This window comes from Oryx dammah, unplaced genomic scaffold (assembly GCF_014754425.2).
Source record: "Oryx dammah isolate SB20612 unplaced genomic scaffold, SCBI_Odam_1.1 HiC_scaffold_10, whole genome shotgun sequence".
In the NCBI taxonomy this organism is placed as follows: Eukaryota; Metazoa; Chordata; class Mammalia; order Artiodactyla; family Bovidae; genus Oryx; species Oryx dammah.
In genome coordinates, this window is record NW_024070194.1 from 11,117,789 (window position 1) to 11,126,188 (window position 8,400).

The 8,400-nt window shown below is 47.0% G+C and overlaps 1 long non-coding RNA gene across 2 annotated transcripts; it reads right to left on the reverse strand.

The window, feature by feature from the left end:
* Positions 1 to 2,961: 2,961 nt before the first annotated feature.
* Positions 2,962 to 7,371, reverse strand: LOC120869225. 2 transcript variants are annotated; one of them, XR_005722490.1, is made up of 3 exons: positions 6,959 to 7,371; positions 5,957 to 6,033; positions 2,962 to 3,198 (listed from the first exon to the last, which is right to left on the reverse strand). It is a non-coding gene; the product is annotated as an uncharacterized LOC120869225 (long non-coding RNA). The 2 variants fall into 2 exon arrangements; XR_005722489.1 differs by lacking the exons at positions 2,962 to 3,198; positions 5,957 to 6,033 and adding an exon at positions 6,120 to 6,609.
* Between the last annotated feature and the right edge of the window lie 1,029 nt (positions 7,372 to 8,400).

Consider the following 8,400-nt stretch of genomic DNA (forward strand, 5'->3'; position numbering starts at 1 on the left):
ACCTACACCTAGGCCAGGGCTGAGACTTGGAACCCACTCCCTTCTTCCTTTCCAGCCTTGAACTCAAGTGGCTCCAGCTCCTCAACTGGACTTCTGGCAGCCCAAAGCAAGCCTCCTAAAAAGCAAACCTGATGTTGCCTCTCCAGAACTTAAAATCTCTGTCCTCTCCCTCAGAGTAAAATATTCTGCAATCAGGTTTATAGCACTCTGCCAGACCACCACCCCGCCCCTAGCGGGAGGAAACTCTTCAGCCTTCTGGCCGTTGCTAGGGCGGATACACTTCCCACCTCTCCCACCGGAACTAGTTCCCGTTGCTCCTTTAAGAGCCCACAGCCCACAATCTACTTGCTGACTTAACGCACGTCCTGATTTGAACTATGGGCTTGCTAAAGTTCACAGTGAGTGAAGTCACTCAGTCGTGTCCGACTCTTTGCGACCCCATGGATGGTAGCCTACCAGGCTCCTCTGTCCCTGGGATTCTCCAAGCAGGAATACTGGAGTGGGTTGCCATTTCCTTCTCCAGGAGATCTTCCCAACCCAGGGATCGAACCTGGGTCTCCCGTATTGCAGGCAGACGCTTTACCATCTGAGCCACCAGGGAAGTCAAGTTCAAGGGACCCCTCAGTTCACAGCAGTATCCCCAAGGCCCAGAATTCATTGGTTGCATTAAATTAGTTTCAGTTCAGTTCAGTTCATTTCAGTCGCTCAGTCGTATCCGACTCTCTGAGACCCCATGAATCGCAGCACGCCAGGCCTCCCTGTCCATCACCAACTCCCGGAGTTCACTCAAACTCATGTCCATCAAGTCGGTGATGCCATCCAGCCATCTCATCCTCTGTCGTCCCCTTCTCCTCCTGCCCCCAATCCCTCCCAGCATCAGAGTCTTTTCCAATGAGTCAACTCTTCGCATGAGGTGGCCAAAGTACTGGAGCTTCAGCTTTAGCATCATTCCTTCCAAAGAACACCAGGTTTACCACATGCTTAAACTCCTAGGGTCTTAGCAATGATTTTCCATTTTAAGTTGCCATTTTACCATGAGTTTCATGCCACATCCTGGGAAAGAGTGCAGAGAGAAAAGTAAATGAATTATGAGATGGGAGCCTGGGGACACAGGGCTGAACCTCAGCCTCTTACCCCCTGCTTATCCCTCAGATCACTCTCCAGAAACTTCTGGCCACCTGGGGACAGTCCAGCCAGCTGCTGCAAACTTCACTTCACACCACAGAGGAAACACTGACATGTTTCACGCTGGACGCTTCTCCAGCAATTATCTCAGGGTTTCCCCCACCTACTTCCCTCATAAAGTAATTATGAGGACAGCCCTCTTCATTGCTACAGCATAGTATAAGCCAGACTGCCCAGGATTTGATTCCCAACTCTGTGTTTACTAGTTGTGGGATCACAGTAAAGTAGCTTTTCTGTGCCTCTGTTTTCTCATCTATAAAAGTGATATATTTTATCAGGTCTTGATAGACAGCTTTTACTATGTGCTCGCCACTGGTTTGTGCTTCCCTCAGTTCAGTCGGTAAACAATCCAATGCAGGAGACCTGGGTTTGATCCCTAGGTTGGGAAGATTCCCTGGAGAAGGGAAAGGCTACCCATTCCAGTATTCTGGCCTGAAGAATTCCATGGACTGTATAGTCCATGGGGTCCCCAAGAGTTGGGCATGACTGACTTTCACCTTCAGCCAGTTTATTTCTTTGTAAGACTCTTTGGACAGCAAGCTCAAACCAGTCTATCCTAAAGGAAATCAACTCTGAATATTCAATTGGAAGGACTGATGCTGAAGCCAAAGCTCCAATACTTTTGGCCCACTTACTGGAAAAGACCCTGATGCTGGGAAAGATTGAGGGCAGGAGGAGAAGGGGGCGACAGAGAATGAGATGGTTGAATGGCATCACCAAATCAATGGACATGAGTTTGAGTAAACTCTGGGAGATGGTGAAGGACAGGGAAGCCTGGTGTGCTGCAGTCCATGGGGTCACAAAAGAGTCAGATGTGACTTAGCGACTGAACAACAATGGATTTTAATTCATTTATTCCTATGAGCTGGCAATAGTAGTCTCTTCTTTTGGCAGATGAGGACACTGAGACACAGGCCTCCCCCAGGTCACACTGCTAGTAAATAGCAAAGCAGGGAGTCAAACCTGGGCTGTCTAGTTCTAGAGTCTATGCTCTTGATCACTACACTGGTTATCTACTTTGTGAAGTGGTTGTAGGATTAAATAAATTGATATTTGTAAACCTCTGAGAACAATCCCTGGCACGTGATAAGCTCTTCATTACTTGTTGCTATTGTATTATTATTATTACTCTTCAGCTGCTCTCACGCTTATGCTTTCAGGTCTGGGAAGCTGCACTGCACACAGCACATACTCTCAAATGGCTAATTAATCTCATTTTAGGAAAAAGAAGCTAGTGTTCTCGGAAGTTCTTTGTCTCAAGAGAATTTAGAAAGCTGGCTCTGAGGGGTAACAAATGAATGGGTGGAAGAGTCTCTGGGGAAGGAGGAGTATGGGGGTCATATTCCCGGATTTTCATCCCAGCTCCATTTTCCGAAGGGGAAGAGGGATTTTTGTCCTTATTTAGCTTACATCCGAAGAGTCATGGCGTTGGTGCGTGATGGGAACATTTTATCTGCCAACTTAATATGGATAATTTTATTGTAACGAGAGCTTAAAGAGCAACAGGTTACATTCTGACACAGGAGATTCCTGCCTTTACCTTTCTTTGTCTGCTTCCAGGACACACATCACTTAAAATGTGTGGTTTCCTGTCAGTCTGGAGGTTCCTGCTTTTGTCTGTCCATGGAACCCCGCTGTTTACAAGATGCGCGATTTCCTGCCACTTGGCCCCTGCCCCCGTTTCTCTGCACTTACCTACCTGCTGTAACACTGGCACCTTGAGTTGCCAGTTGACCAATACATTTACTGAATGAAAAAAACATGTACAACCTAAAAGTTGAGAATCACAATTTATTCAGAGGACTTACTGAGGACTTAAGACTGACATACAGACTCTCGGATAGCTCCGGGGGGACTGTTCTGAAGAAGTAAGGGAGGAGCCAAGAAATCGTTCGTTTTTTGTTTTTGGCCACTCTTCATGGCTTGAGGAATCTTATTTCTCCACCGAAGATTGAAGCAGGGCCATGGCAGTGAAAGTGCCAAGTTCTAACCACTGGACTGCCAGGGAATTTCCTATACAGGAGTTTTTATAAAACAAAAAATAAAAACAAGGGGTCAGAACATCAAATGATTATTGCTAATTAAAGAAAACATCTCAAGTTAATGAATTTAGCACTTTTCTACGTACAGCAAGATCCTAGGGTCTAGGTGTATTGAAATTATTCATCTGATTTGCTCCTTAACTATCTAGGGCCAGTATCCTATTTTTCTCCACCCTGAATCTTCTCAGGGTACACTGTCAGGGGCGGCTGCAGTGGCTGACGGCCACAACATCCTCTGTTTACTGAAGTGACTCAGGTGACTTTCTTTGTCTACACCAGAGCCTAAGTAGCCTGGAGTCAGTGAGCAGGGAGGTCACTCTGGTACCAGATGGAATCTGGTTATCTGCACAAGTGTGTCTACTCCAGTTATCATCATGCCAACAGACACCCCTGGAGAGAGGACTCCGAGTGTCCTGGGTGCAGCCACAGCTGGGAGTGGTCCCTGGGCCCAGGACTGATAACATACAGATTACACTCTACCAGGAAACGTTTTCTGCACATGCCTCTTTGGACAGGGAGGCTTCAGTCATTTGGTCATTTCACAATCTGCCTCACCTCAGGCTCCAGACCCAGAGCTTGCCCCTGCTTGGGAAGACAGCATCAAAACTACTTACTAAATGCTCCAGGTACAGCATCAGGCTAGACACAAATCAAACACTGATTGATAACAAGTCAGTGATAAGTGGGCTTCCCTGGTGGCTTAGATGGTAAAGAATCTGCCTGCAGTGCAGGAGAGCTGGGTTTGATCTCTGAGTCAGAAAGAGCCTCTGAAAACTCACTCCAGTATTCTTGCCTGAAGAATTCCATGGCTGGAGGAACCTGGCGGGCTACAGTCCACAGGGTCACAAATGGTAAGTAGGATCACAGTCCCTTTGCCAGCCGTCTCCCGTACATCTATTATAAGGTGAGGTAAGGTGAAGTCGCTCAGTCGTGTCCGACTCTTTGCGACCCCATGGACTGTAACCTACTAGGCTTCTCCGTCCATGGGATTCTCCAGGCGATCCTACGGACTATTCAGGGAGCACCTCCTTATCACCTTGTCCTCCCACCCATACTTCTTCTGCCCATGATTTTACTGCTCTTGTAAGATCAGGGAATAGCAACCCACTCCATTATCCTTGCCTGGAAAATTCCATGGATAGAGGAGCCTGGTGAGCTATAGTCCACGGGGTCACAAAGAGTCAGACATAACTGAGCAACTTCACTAAGATCAGGGACAACCCCACATTCACATTTTTTTTTGGCTGCACAGCAAAGCATGCCTGTGTGATCTTAGTTCCCGGACCAGGGATCAAATGTGCACCCTCTGCAGTGGAAGCTCAGTCTTAACCAATGGCCACTGGGGAAGTTCCTGCATTCACTTTTTTAGCTTCAGAGGTTGACCATAATGTTTGGCTCTTGGCAGGTACTCACAGAAGGGCTTTTACACATTCTTAATTGAATGAATGAATGAAATATTAAAGCTAACATTTGGGCTGGAGAGTTGTTAGCAAGGCACAGAACAGAATTGGGAGAACTTGGAATGTTAGAGTTTGAATTGTGTCTTATAAGGACCATCAAAAGAGATTTGAAACAAAGGTATGGTTTTCAGATGAATTAGATTCTGCTCACAGAATTCCCTGACCGTGTCCAGTGGATAGGACTCTGTGCTCTCAAGGCCAAGGATCAGTGTTCAATCCCTGGTCAGGAAAGTAAGATCTCGAAAGCCTTGCGGTATGGCTAAAAAAGAAAAAAAAAGCTTCTGCCTCACCCCCAAGGGTATCACTGTAGATCACGGCAACAGGTGGCCAGAGGCATGAGAGGTCCAGGACCAGCACTGGAAATGGGAAACTTTCCCATTTCAAGGCAGGGAGGCAATTCAATTATCTGATTCAACAAATCAGACTTCAACAGTGAAATTTCCCCATCCGCTTTTCAAATTATTGAGATTTTATGGATAACTATTTGCAAAGCATCTATATTTGAGAATATAGATGCCCGCCAGTCCTCTAGCAAAGGACTGGCAAAATATTCAGGTCAGAAAATAATAGCTAGATTTTACTGGCGAAGCCACCATGGGCCAGGCAACATAGTAAAGGGTTTGCATTCATTCTGCATTTAATACTCACTTCTCACTATGAGAAGCAGGTATCAATCAACAGGTCCCCATTTTAAAGATGAGGAAATCGAGGCACACAGATGTTAAGCTGCCATGATCACACAGCTTGATGCAGATAACTTGAAGCAAAGCACCCATACTTTGAAATGCAAATTTGAAGAGTAGAGTTTGTGAAAATATGACAAAATGATTGGGCTAGGCTACACCAGGGGCTAGTCATCTGGAGACCATCCATCTTCTCCAGAAACTCACCAGCTGACAGGGAAGACAATGAGTAAACAGAAAATTAGATCTCTAAGGGTGAAAATAAAGGCAAAGGTTGTGGGTACCAAACGAACATGTCACTGAAGACTCTTCAAAGTTGGGTGATTTAGGAATTTGCAAGGTGGTCTGAAGGAACAGCCAGTGCATGTTAGGGACAGAACTATTAGGAAGTACTCAGGGACTGACCAGAGTTGAAGATATTTTTGACTCTTCTCTCACCTCACTTATCTGATCTACCTGCAAATCCTATTGGCTTTCCCCTTCTACTTCACCTTCAAAATATATGAAATGGCAAAGCACATGAAAAGATGCTCAATACTATTTCATTAAGGAAATGCAAATTAAAACTACAATGAGATTTACACACCTATTAGAATTGCTGACTGAGAAGACTAATCACGCCAAATGTTGATGAAAATGGGGAGTCATCAGACATCTCAAATACTGCTGGTGGAATATGAAATTGTACAATCACTTTAGAAACAGCTCAGGAGTTTCTTAAAAATATACACACCTGTTAATGCCATATGGAGCCAAGAAAAGTGAATGCACAGGTCCACACAGAGCCTTTTACACAGTTTTATTTGTAATAGCCCAAACTGGAGGCAACCTCAACATCCACCAACAGGTAACTGGGTAAACAAATTACAGATATAAAACAAATATATCCACTCTGACAACAAATAGAGATTACTTATTCAATATCAATCTCAAAATAACTATGCTGAAAGAAGATAAAGAGTACACACTGTCTGATTCCATTTACACACAATTCTAGAAACTGCAAACCAATCAGTAGTGACAGAATCAATCTAACGTAACAACGGTTGCAGAAAAGGGATAACAAAGGACACGAATAAGTTTCGGGGGAGTGATGGATATGTTCCTTCGGCATGACTCTAGTGGTCCCTCTTCAATCACTGGGAGAAGTGTGGAGTCACGACCACAGAACATAGCAATCAATCCTGCCTGGGTTTGTCCAGGTTCATGCCAGCCCTAGCTGTGTCCTCATTTATGCAACTGCAAAAGGTGAGAATTTGTTATTTTTAAAAAACTTTTTGTATTGGGGTATAGCTGATCAGCAAACAATGTTGGGGCAGTTTCAGGTTAACAGCTAATGGACTCACCCACACATATACAGGCATCCATTCTCCCCCAAACTCCCCTCCCATCCAAGCTGCTACATAACATTGAGCTGAGTTCCAAGTGCTATACAGTAGGTCCAAACGATGAGAATTTGGTCTCTTAGAAAGCATCTACTGCACATCTCTTGGATGCCTGATGAGGAGGATGAGATTGAGACGAGTGCCAGGACCTGGGCTGCTTTTATACACACACGAAGTCCAGCCCACACCTCTTGATCTCTTACCCTGCGCCTTCTGGGGCATCAGCTTTCGCAAACACTTAGTTCTTCCTTTTGTAACGTGGCCACTTGCAGTTCAGCGATCAAGCAGGAAGAAGTCACGGACTACGGAGCTAGAGCACACAGTCAGGGAGGGAACGGACGACGAACACCAAGGCCTAGTCCAGAGGCACCGGCTAGCCCTGCCAGGCTCCGGGGCCGCACTTGCGGGCAACATCGTTCTTCTCTGAGAAGACAGGGAAAATCAGGCCTTGGAGTCCACCTGGCAGTCCCTGGCCTCCCCGAGTGACAGGGAACTAGAAACCTGACTGGTCTTGAAGCACGCCACCTAGTAAACAAAGGCGGAAGTCGCCGCCAGGCAGCGTAAACCTCGCAGCCGGCGCCTGAGCTTCCGCCCGCCCACTTTCAGGCGCGCGCCCCAGTTCCGGCGCCACGCGAGGCATGGCGGGAGTCGCGCTGCCTGACGTCACTAAAGGGCGCGGGCTCTCAGGGTCGGCTGGGAGTCCCGTACTGCGTTGTGGGTCTCTCGCATCTTTTCCCCGCTTCCCGTTGTCGCCCGCCGATCCTCCGGTCCTGCCCCTTCCAGAGCCGTGCTCGCTGGGAGCCTGCTGTTTCAGATCGTGGGAGGACGATGACAGAAATGCTCAAGAGAGAGCAGGAGCAAGACAGGTGCATGGCCGGCCCCCGACGCCGTGGCGGTCACGGCCGGGAGCCCGGTTGACCTGCTTTTGTGGCTCAGCAAGCAGCCCTGAACGAGCCCCTAACGCTGCAAATTTCCTTCGTGCTGTTTGCCACCGTTTGCCACGTAAGAGATTAATTCCTTTCACCGTTTACATTGTGAGCTACAGGAACACAGCCGTAGGATGAAACGTTAGTAGGCTTCAGTTCAGTTCAGTCGCTCAGTCGTGTCCGACTCTTTGCGACCCCATGAATCGCAGCACGCCAGGCCTCCCTGTCCGTCACCAACTCCCAGAGTTTACCTAAACTCACGTCTATCGAGTCGGTGATGCCATCCAGCTGTCCCATCCTCTGTCGTCCCCTTCTCCTCCTGCCCCCAATCCCTCCCAGCATCAGAGTCTGTTCCAATGAGTCAACTCTTCACATGAGGTGGCCAAAGTATTGGAGTTTCAGCTTCAACATCAGTCCTTCCAATGAACACTCAGGACTGATCTCCTTTAGGATGGACTGGTTGGATCTCCTTGCAGTCCAAGGGACTCTCAAGAGTCTTCTCCAACACCACTGTTCGAAAGCATCAATTCTTCGGCACTCAGCTTTCTTCACAGTCCAACTTTCACATCCATACATGACCACAGGAAAAACCATAACCTTGACTAGACGGACTTTTGTTAGCAAAGTAATATCTCTGCTTTTTAATATGCTATCTAGATTGGTCATAACTTTCCTTCCAAGGAGTTAGTGTCTTTTAATTTCATGGCTTCAGTCACCAT